We start from the raw sequence: 11,568 nt of genomic DNA, 5'->3' as shown, positions 1-11,568 counted from the left end.
ATATATATATATGTATAATATAACAATAATAATTGATGAAATATTTATTGTATCAAAATTAAACAACAAATCAAGATAACCACTTAAATGGTATCAAGCATTTGATGTAAATTGATAACAACAAATAATTCATTTTTATACCTACAATAAAAAAAAATTAGCAAAATGAAAAGAAATAAAGAAAGAATATACAAAATATAAACAATCTTACTTCACCAAGAATTCATCCTCTTCACCTTGACATAATAGATTTAGCTTTCCATGAACTTACTTTTGATCAACACTAAAAACATCACTCATAATTTGGAAAATGGAAAATATATTGGAACTTAGAACTTTTATACACACTCACACTGTATTTTACAATGAGATAGAATGATTCTCAAGCTAGCACAAGGCCTCTATTTATAGGCCAAATGAGAGAAAGGGTCAAAATTTCTATTAATGCAATGTAGTTGTAATAGTAGTCTTTGTCTCCTCCAACTTCAATTCAATGTCTCTTCTTTCAATGCTTTGTTCCACTACTTTAATCACCAAATTTGACTCTGCTCAAAACAGCAAACATGTGGGAAATTGTCTGTAGATGAATTTGGCCACTTGGTTTATCTCATTTGGTTAAATATTGAAATAGTTATATTTTTTTACTATATGCTGGTCATTGTGAAAGTAAATTTGTCCTCCTTTTGATATTTTCACAATTTGATAATCTTAACCAACTTTTTAAGCAATCATGTCTTCTGCAAAGTTGTAGATAATTTCTCAATGATTCCAAACATGTTTAAATCACCTTCATTTGAGCTTTCTAGCTTGAGTTATCATTATTTTACTAACACGTAGAGAACCTGAAAATAAAACATATTTAGTAAGACATTTAAATATAAACACACAATACTAAAATAACATAATTTTATAATTTTAATGAAACTTAAATTTTAAAATATAGGTTTTAACATTTAATAAATTATTAATTTTAAGTTTCATCATGAGCCAACNGTTTTAACATATAATAAATTATTAATTTTAAGTTTCATCAGGAGCCAATGCATTGTTCTCAGAGATTTTCCGCCCACTTACGGGTGAAGATATCCTATATAATAGGATAAATTAATAATGCAAGAAATCTCTGGACAGAGTAAGAAATGTGAATTACAGAAATGTGTTTCTTTAGTTGTACATAACATGTAACTATAACTACTAAAAGATACATCAAATCGTTATCGAATTCTTTACAACTCTTGATGTACAAATGGTTGAATATTCGATCAAGATATATAAGTTGAAGGAACCGTACTATATGCTAACCATAACTTACTGGTTCTTGTAGGCACCAACAATGAACCTAGGAGAACATAGAGTGATGCTACTAGACTCTCTTACTATGATCTGATGGGCGCAATAAGATTTGAGTTCTGATGTTATTGATCAAGGGGTTGTTGAAAAGTATGAAGTTAATTAGGGTAAACATGAATAAGAAAAAATGTAGTTCTGAATCACATGATGTTGTAAACCCACGGCTAATCGTATCTCTGAATTATTGAGGTCACATAAATATCTAATTACGTGTTCCTGTTGAGATTGTCAAATTCAAGAAGTTGAATTTTACGATTGTAGTTTGATGGAGAATAAACATATTGCTTACAAAAGAGTTCATAAGTAGTTTCCATATTTGAAATTTGTGAAAGTTAGCATAACTACTAATTTTGTGAGCAGAGTGCAACTAGATGATTTAGTGAAGTAATTCAAAAATAGACAGCTGTCAAAAAATGAATCAGTATGAAATTTTGATAGTTGAAATTTTCACTTCTCACCATAATAACAAGTTTTGTACCCTTGTGGATGATGGCAGATCATCAATTGTGATTATAATGAAGACACAATTAATTAATTAGTGAATTTGGAATTTTTTTGATTAAATAATAAATAATAGTATTTGACTACTAAGCCAAAATAATCAGGAATATTTTAAATGGTCTAGGATACTTTAGTTAGTAATTAATTAATTATCATATTGTGTATTGTTTTATTCAAAAAAGGTTGAATAGACATACATAGAGATTTGACATGAGAAAAATATATAATAATAAAAGAGTTGTGATATCATTGTGACTCATTACTTGAGATATAATAAATATTGGTTATCAAGAGTTGATATCACATACATCAAGAAAATCAAATCTAGATTTTTTTATCAATCTTCCGTCTCCCTCACTTAAGAAATCATCCACCTTCTCTTTAAATCCTCTCGGCCTAGACCACCTCCACACACTGTCGCCGCTATATCATCGCTTTCTTACGGCGATTGAATATCAATGCAAAATTTTGTTTAGATCTCTAGTACGATCTATAAGATGAGTGCAGTCTTCGATCATTGTCTGGATTAGACCATTGAAAAACAGATGACGTTCTAGTTGATTGTTCGTAAGGACATACAAGAAGAGCTATTACGACACAATGCTCAAGAACACTAAAACAAAAAATTTTAAATTTCTGATGCCTCTTGAGTGTGAGAAAACAATACTCTAACAATTATTTGTCGTTGGTGTAAACTATGAAGCAATTAAGTTGATAAAACTTGGCAAAACTGGACTTCCTTATTTATGTTGTAAAAAATAATAGTTTTTTTGTCGGGAAGTCTTGACCTAGTTTTTCCTCACCTTTGTTTTCATGTTATATGGAAAAACAAATATCCGATACTCAATTTCAATAACACAGAGAACAAAATTTGCAATGATATATATACATATATATATATTTTGTGTGTGTGTGTGTGTTTTTTTTTTTTTAAAGAAAAAAGAAAATAGAGAGATGACATAAAAATAAACCTATACTAAAGCACCCACTAACTTGACATTATTGTAATCGTCACATCTAGTTAATTGAAGTGATTATTTTACAAAAGTGGAAACAACAAGTAGTGCTTTGTTCAATCAAACAAAACAAAGCACATGGTACTTGGGGATTAATCCAAAGATTGGGTCCCAAAATTAGTTTTTTTAAAAATTGAATAACAATTAAATTGGGTAAGAAGCAACACTACGAAATGTATAAGAAAAGAGGAATAATGTGGTGGGCTCCATTAATAACAAAATGGTAAGCATGTGGAAATTGCATACAATGATTCAGACTTCACAGTTGTTGAAATTTAGCTATCTCGTAGTCTAATAAATCATGGCTACAAATATAGACTAGCCATCTACACAAACATTATATATATATATATATATATAAACACGGACACGTTCATATATTATAATATGTATTTTGTGAGATAGTCTCAAGGATCTATATCTGTGAGAATGTCTCACGTATCCATGTCTACAATGTTAAGTAGAACTTTTTACATAAAAAAAATATTTTTTAATGGGTGAACCAAATAGAAGATTTGTCTCACAAAACCGACTCAAGATATCGTCACACAAAATTTTTGTATATCATAATTTATTCATGTTTACATAATTGTTAGAGAAACTGGATTTTCATGACTTAAAATTAAAGTCTACAAATTTCATTTTCATATTCCATTATATTTTATTGGTTTGAAGATTTTTTTTGGAACATTTGACATATTTATAAGCATATTTTGTCTTCTAAGATCGAGTGTTTATTGTTTTATCAAAAGTTATATCTATTTGTAACATACAATCTTTATATTTTAAACTGTACAACAGCACAAAAATCATATTTTACGTTTCAATTGCTCTTCTAACAGTTGCAATTATTGCACACCAACAATCATCTTCCCAATAAACTGCAGTTTTTGCAATTATTAAGATCAAATTCGTGACATTGAATATAACATCAGTTGCAATACCAAAAATTATATATCATAGTAACGGTGCAACTCTAATCTTTTAAATTATACAACAAATCAAACGTCATGTTTCGATTGTTCTCTAATAGCGTCAATTATTTTGATGAAAAATATACATTCCAAGAGTAAGTTGAATTAGATTACCTTACAAACACTATTTTCGTACCCTAGCCAGAATAATACATAGGTTTCTTCAATAAATTTTTACATAACTTTCTGCAGTTATCCAAAAACACTTGCCATCAGTTAGTTTTTAATAAAATATGAACTTCTCCGAATGATATAAAAAAAAAAAGAAGGAATGCAGTAATATTCAAATTAGGTCGTATCCATTGAAAGGGTAATTGAAGTATTGACTAATTAACGTGTCATTATCAAATTAGCACTTGCAAGTTTGTCACGCAAAGCATAATCAGTTGATTGCCCTTTTCTTGGTCAATATTATTAAATTTTTGTTATTAAGATTATATTATATTATATTATATTGTGAGGATGAAAAAGAGGTACAAAAGAAATTATGTTGTCCCAAATAAATGCGACACCAACGGATATCTCTAAATTTATTGTCCAATTGCTTTCCTCCATATGAATTATAGATATATTTGGTTAATTTGGTGAAGTTTGATACAGAGGCAGAAGAAGATGCAAAAATTGGAATATAATTGGATTCATTAATCTAAAAAAAAGAAGAAATAAGCAAATTTCTATCGTTGAGTGACAAAAGAGAAATTTATGGAAAGTTATAATTATCACCACGGAATAGTGCATCTACACGTCTTCATCACCATGGTTTTTTGACCGGAAGACGACAGCTAAATATCGAAACTTTGGACTACCCAGACACATACTTCGTGAAATGGTTCATGCATGTTTGTTGTCATTCGTTCCATGTGAGCTTGGGTAGCTAGATATATTCCATAAAAAGGAATCTTAACATATAGGTTGTATTTCTGTTAGGCAAAAACTTATGTGAGACGGTCACACGGGTCGTATTTTGTGAGACGGATCTCTTATTTGGGTCATCCATGAAAAAGTATTACTTTTTATGCTAAGAGTATTACTTTTTATTGTGAATATCGGTAGGATTGATCCGTCTCACAGATAAAGATTCGTGAGATCGTTTCACAAGAGACCTACTCTTTCTGTTATCGTTTGCGTAATTTTTCATTAGAGGATTGAGGTTGGCTAAAGATTAAAGAGGGGAAAAAATAGAATCTTTTTTATTTTTTTTATAGAAACATGAAAAAGATGAAAGAATATATGAGATCAAGTTTAATCCGTAAAGCATCACTAATGTGAGGCTATTAAAGTCTTAACCACGTACATAGTCCAACGATTAGATTGGCATTAAGTCGATAAATCGCATCGTGTCGAGCACTAAGACGAGATTGTACGCGAATTATTTGTTGTGATTGGACTTATCTAATTTATTTTACTTCCTAATAACCATTCATTTTGTTTTCTTTAAAAGGTTTGATTCTCTTAATAATGTGATCTTGTTAATATTGGAATTTTTATTAATAAATTCACTAATAATATGACATGCTATCAATTATCAAGTATCACCCCAATATGTTTGGAGTCCTCATGTGGGCCTGATTGGTAAAGCTAACCCAGTGTCTCAAATTCGTCGGCCCATTTACAATCTGAGACCCATTGTTGGACTCTCCATCTAGCCCAACAAGTTGAAGAATAGGCCTAAATTGATAAGCCCAACTTTGGAAAACGTGTAGCCTCCAATACAACATTTTTTTCCCCAAGTCATTCAGATAGTTATCTAAAAAACTATTTCTTTATTTAATTAAAATATATATTATTTCTTTTTTGTTGGATAAGTTATAAAACAAATAATTAGTATATTAATTAAAAATAAGGGTGAAACTGCAATTTTGGATGCTATAATATAACATATGAACTAGGAATTTTTATTAACCCCATGTTTTGGCATTTCCTATGTTTTTCTGTAATGTATATGAACTAGGCAATCTATTAGTCAATCTATATTACTGTTTTCTTTTGGAAAAATACACCTGATAATTCTTAATTCGCTAGTTGTAAATATTATCCGGGCTGTAGGGCAAATAATCTAACCAGAGATATTGACTATCGTTTTAAAATCTCGCAAAACAGTATGTGATGCGATGAGATATAGAAAAACACACACACGGAACATGTTCCCTATTCTTAACTGTCAAGGAAGATTGCTTTAGGATTTACTGTTTGATTGCTAATATTTAACTGGTAGTGTATAACTGTGGACAATCTAGCATGTCTTCATGGAAGATTGAGATAGACTTCTAAATTTGAAGTCCCCAAAAAAGAACCTATAATCTTGAAAGCAAATATCATCACCCCCACAACATTAAGATGAATTGAACCAAATAAAAACTTCGAGATGTCAATAAATTAGGGATCTTGTAATTTTTTCGAGAGGTCTTTGTGTGGTCCACCTCTTATACACCTTTTTTTTATTAGAACAAACAGATAGGGATCTGTCAAACCCTCTGCCATGTCTAACGACGTTGCTTAAAAAACAAAAAATGTATCGAAATAACGAAATATCAATTCTTACTTATCACTCAGCATCTAGCTTTCCTTCAAATTTATTTTACCCCTTTCATGTCTCCTATTTTATTCATCAATATACTGGCTTGTGAATCCGTACTCTTTACCCTATTAAGTTAGTTTACCTTTGTCAAAAAAGTAAGCACTTTCCAATTTTCTAATACAATCTTGGTTGGCTCCTCGTGGGAAATAAAATAGTCGCGATTAGCAGCATTAATTCAACAAACATATATGGTTCTTAGTGGATTAATGAACCTTGGGACAGAAGTGGTGACAGGTTAGGCAGAAGAAACATCAGCTTAGCTTTTTACATCAACCTACCTTTTTTTCTCCCAAAATTTACAGTACTTTAATTCTCCAATCTCCATCACACTTTCCTTCATTTTTTTAATTGAAATATGGTTTCTTCACGTAAGAATATCACATGCATTCAAATATATAGCTTTTATTTTAGCCCCCGAAAAAGGTGAATCGACTTGAATTTATAATACCATGCAAATATTTGCACACAAAACGAGAGATCCCTTGGGTTTGTCTGTTTTCTGATTTTGACGCGGTTTTAAGCTTGAAAAACCAAGCATAAATTATTCTAAAAATATATTATATTTAATAACACAAACATTATATCATCAAAAAAAAAAGCTGCTGACTTTGACTTTAATCATGTGACCAGACAGTAAAATATATTTTTACGTTATAAAAAAAGATTTAATGGCCGCAATCATCGGTGAGGTTTCAAACTTCCAGACGGTTTGTAGTCAACCTGTTCTGGTTCACCTCTTCAGTCTATCTTCTTCTCTTTTTCACCAACTCTTTTCTTTATATTATTTTTTCCTTAAAATTCATTTTTTTTAATTAAAGTAAATAAATAAATTCTCTCTTTTCCATGCATTCAACATTTGGAATATCGTAGCCCGTATCTATATATATATATAAACATAATTAAATTTGAGGTTTTATCTGCAAATGAGTCAAACACCTTGTTTTTTTGACATCGGGTTGCATTTTAATCGGGGAAATATATGTACCGCAGAGCTTTAAAGCAAATAAAAAAAAGTCTGTACAAATAAATATACGTATATTAATTGCAAGAATGGATCGGAGCTGAAATCTCATGACATCTAACCTAATTTCCATGCACGCACGCAAACAAACATTTAATGTATATATGTATGTTTTAGAACTTCACGAAATAATAGTCTGATTTTCAGGGTTCCAATCCTATTACGCCACAATGCTGATGTCAGCACCGTAAAATACTAACGTGACATCGGAAATTGCTGACTTGTCTGATGTCATGTCAACGATTGTACGAAAATAATTAAAATCAAAAGTTTATGTATCAAAACCAAAATTCAAAAACATAGTTGACGAAAACCAAATTTTTCAAATTCGATTTAAATCATTTCACATATCAAATATATGTTGAAAAGTTTCTTTTAGCCTGGTTGAAACAGTTTTCAAGAATATAATTTGTTGAAGCTTAAAACAAAATTAAGATATATATATATATATATATATATATATATAAGATAATTTTATTTTCTCCTCTTATTAATTAATTCCATTTTATATATGCAACTTTATTGCCCCATTGATGTGGTAGAGTAGTGTACTTCTCCTATAAGAAGTGTAATTTCAGTCTTCCCCCTCTCCCTCTCCTTTGTATACATAGGCAAACCAAACATGCATAACCTAAAATTACTTGTTTGAATACTGCTATGTATGGCCACTATTGAGGCAGCACATTGATCTACTTCTACATCAATACGTACACTCCAATAATTATGGCCATAATTTATATTATCTTTAAAATTTATATATATTTCAGAACGCGAGTCGAGCTCAAATATATTTGAATTACTTTTATAGAGATTTTTTGGATAATGAATTTTTCTCTAAACAAATTATGTTCGATTTCCAACTTTAGTTCAACCCGAACCCGAACTCAAATTAGTTTAAGTTTCGAACTTGAAGATCCGGTACGAAAATTAAATTTCAAACTTGAATATTAAATTCGACTAATGTTTGATTCGATTCTATTAGTTTATATATACTCTAGTCTAGAAATGTTTAGGCAAGATCCATACCTGTACCTAATCCCTAAGCAAGACCAGCTTTTAATTCATTGATATACTCTATATGCCTCCTCCTACACAATGACTAAAACAACTTATAAGGTAATTAGCAATACTATCAATATGAATCAACAAATACCTAATTCAATGAATTTTATAATTAAATCTCTAAATTTTTTTTCCCAATCTCCCTAAATTTCGTTTATCTCGATTTATATTTCATGTACTCACTTGCTATAAACAAATTAAATAATCTTTTCTTAATCCTTCTCTCACGATTTCAATAAAAAGGACATCTTGTAATATGTTGATTATCATATTAATGTAGAAGTATTTCGAGAGATGTTAGAGTCGTGCGTGTGCGTGTGCGTTTACTCGCGTTATTAAATTTAAAGAAGGGAATATATCATTGAATGTAAATAATGTTTTTTTTTCCTTCAATAGATATAACAAATCCTTGAACAAGTGAACTTGATGACCGAAAGTTCTTGATATTCAAATTCTTAATAAACTATGTAATCTCATTCAGAAGAACAAAATCTTGCTTGGGTATAGTTTTAAAAAAAAATTAAAAATTCTGTGGATTGGAATAAATAGTTGTTGCATGGAATCTGGGACCGTTTCTTTAAAGACCAATAATTGCAAATTAGGACGATTAATTTAGTAACTGTCATGTAATGGATGACGATGACAAGGTAATATATTTAGATTTTAGATAGATAGAAGAAAAAGGGGACTTTGCATGCGTATTTGGAAATATTAATTCCACTGCGAAAATGGTTGTTTATTCAATGAACCGACAAGGGTTTTTTTTTTTTTTTTTTTTTTTTTATGATTGAGATAATTTAATAAAAAAACTAATTCTAAAATTACTCAGCATTAGGAGAAGTCCTTGAAAACATGTAAAAAAAAAATTGTTCTTAATTACAATTAATATTAAGTAATATTAGTTCAAATTTAATATCTTCTTTTTATTAGTATTATTATCATTTTAATAAATTAAATTCCTCATTTACACTAAACATATGATCCTAAACATAGTAAAATTTATTAAAAAAAGGGAAAATAAATTTTTAGGTCATTTGATTTGTCATATTTCGAGTTTTGGTTCATTAACTATTCGAAGTTCGGTTTCGATATAGTACATTTTATTTTTTTTCCTTCTAGTCATGCATGCTTTGCCGAAGATCAATTGTGACACCGAAAAATGCTGATATGATATCTAAATGAGCTGATGTGTCTGACGTCATGTCGGTAATTTGAGCAAAATATTCTAAATTAATAGTTATAGCATTCCGATCAAAGTTTGTTAAATTAGTGGATTAAAATATAAAATAGAACAAATTAGTGGACCGAAAAATTATTTTTCTACCCGAAAATTGAGAATGTCATGCAAAAGCTTAGTCGAATCAAGGTTAATTCTCTAAATTTCTTCACCTCATGCTTGTTGACACCTGGTCTATTTTCTTAATTGTCATGTAGGATANCGGCCTAAAAATTTACTAAATAATTTTTGGTCCAATATATATTATTTATATATAGATGCCTAAAATTATAGATACCTAGCATTGTTGTAGTTTAATAGGTTGCAAACTTGATGGTCGGCATGGAGTTATTGGCTGACTTATACATGTCGAAATGGATGCCTAATTAGATATCAACTTTATTACTGAGCTTGGCATGATGATTCCTTCGTCTGAATATTGTAATTTAAGGGCACAAAATAAAATTAAATAAAGTGTGGGAATCTTTATTTTTTTATTAAAAAAAATTTGATAATTTAATTTGGCCTCTATTGGTTTTTTCTCATCTACCTCTAACTAGTTAAATTTTTGTCTTAATGCAACATTTAGTCTGATTTTGTCAAATTGCTGATATGGATATCAACCACTACAAAAAACAAAAAACCCGTTAACGACTGTTTTTCAAAAAACGTCGTTAATTGAACTTTGCCACGATTTTTTGAAAACAGTAGGCAGATTACGATGGTTTAAAACCGTCGCTAATTTATGGTGGGATAAATATGGCATTAATGAAGTATGTATTGATAGAACATGGTGATGGAATGCCCATATGAAATATAATATATATGTTAACATCATGTGTTTGGTCTTTTCTTATACAAATGCTAACCATACAAAGGAGTGAAAGGACCGCACTATTCTATAGGCTGAACCATGTTTATTGAATCAACTATGATATGTTGAAAAGTATATTTATTTTATTGTGAGATTGTTTCTCTTCATTATTTATATATATACTTACTAATCAAGAACACAAGAGCATAACAATAATATGTGTATCTAATATATTTTAGTGATTTTAAAAGATAAGATTTAATGTGATATATTATGTATTGATTTGATAAATAAAAAAAAGTACGGAAATAAATAAATTCCACGATCGAACTATCAAAAGCTAGAATTTCGTGGTTCTTTATCCAAAAATTAATACAAAAACACTAAACAATAATACACTCTATGACACTCCATGTTATGAATTAGGGAAAAATTTGATAGTAATAAAAATTTTAAAAATGCAATTTTTTAACTTGTTTATAAACATTGAAATATATAGAAATTACTTCTCAAACTAGATTACATGTAAAGATTTTTTTAAAAAAAAAAAAATTTGAGGGTTTTTTTGGGTTGAATTTATTAATTATTTAGTCATATATGAATTAAGGATTGGTTTTTGTTCCTTCTCGAACGACCCAAATTAACTTGAGTAAGTAGGAAGTTAACAATGGTCAACTGGTCGGGTAAGTGTATTTTTAATTCCACAAAAGCTGTAAATAAATAATTCAAAGTGGGAGGTAAAATATAATTAATTTATTATTATCCAAAATTTTAATAATATCCATATTAGGTTGAACGAGTCAATATATATTAGAATAATTAATAAGTTCATTTTATGTTGATTAGGTAGAATTTTGAAGGGATGCAATTACCTTTAATCATACTCTATTTGAATATATTTTCTGAATTTGGGCTGATTGCCGACAGTATAATTATAATTTATTTGACTGCTAGTTAGTTTTCATATATATACTTTTTAAATAACATATTATAACATTCGGATGCAAGAATATTCAAAATTAGAATTGAACATATA

This window comes from Primulina huaijiensis, chromosome 7 (genome assembly GCF_012295235.1).
Source record: "Primulina huaijiensis isolate GDHJ02 chromosome 7, ASM1229523v2, whole genome shotgun sequence".
In the NCBI taxonomy this organism is placed as follows: domain Eukaryota; kingdom Viridiplantae; phylum Streptophyta; class Magnoliopsida; order Lamiales; family Gesneriaceae; genus Primulina; species Primulina huaijiensis.
Note: the sequence above shows the minus strand (reverse complement) of the source record.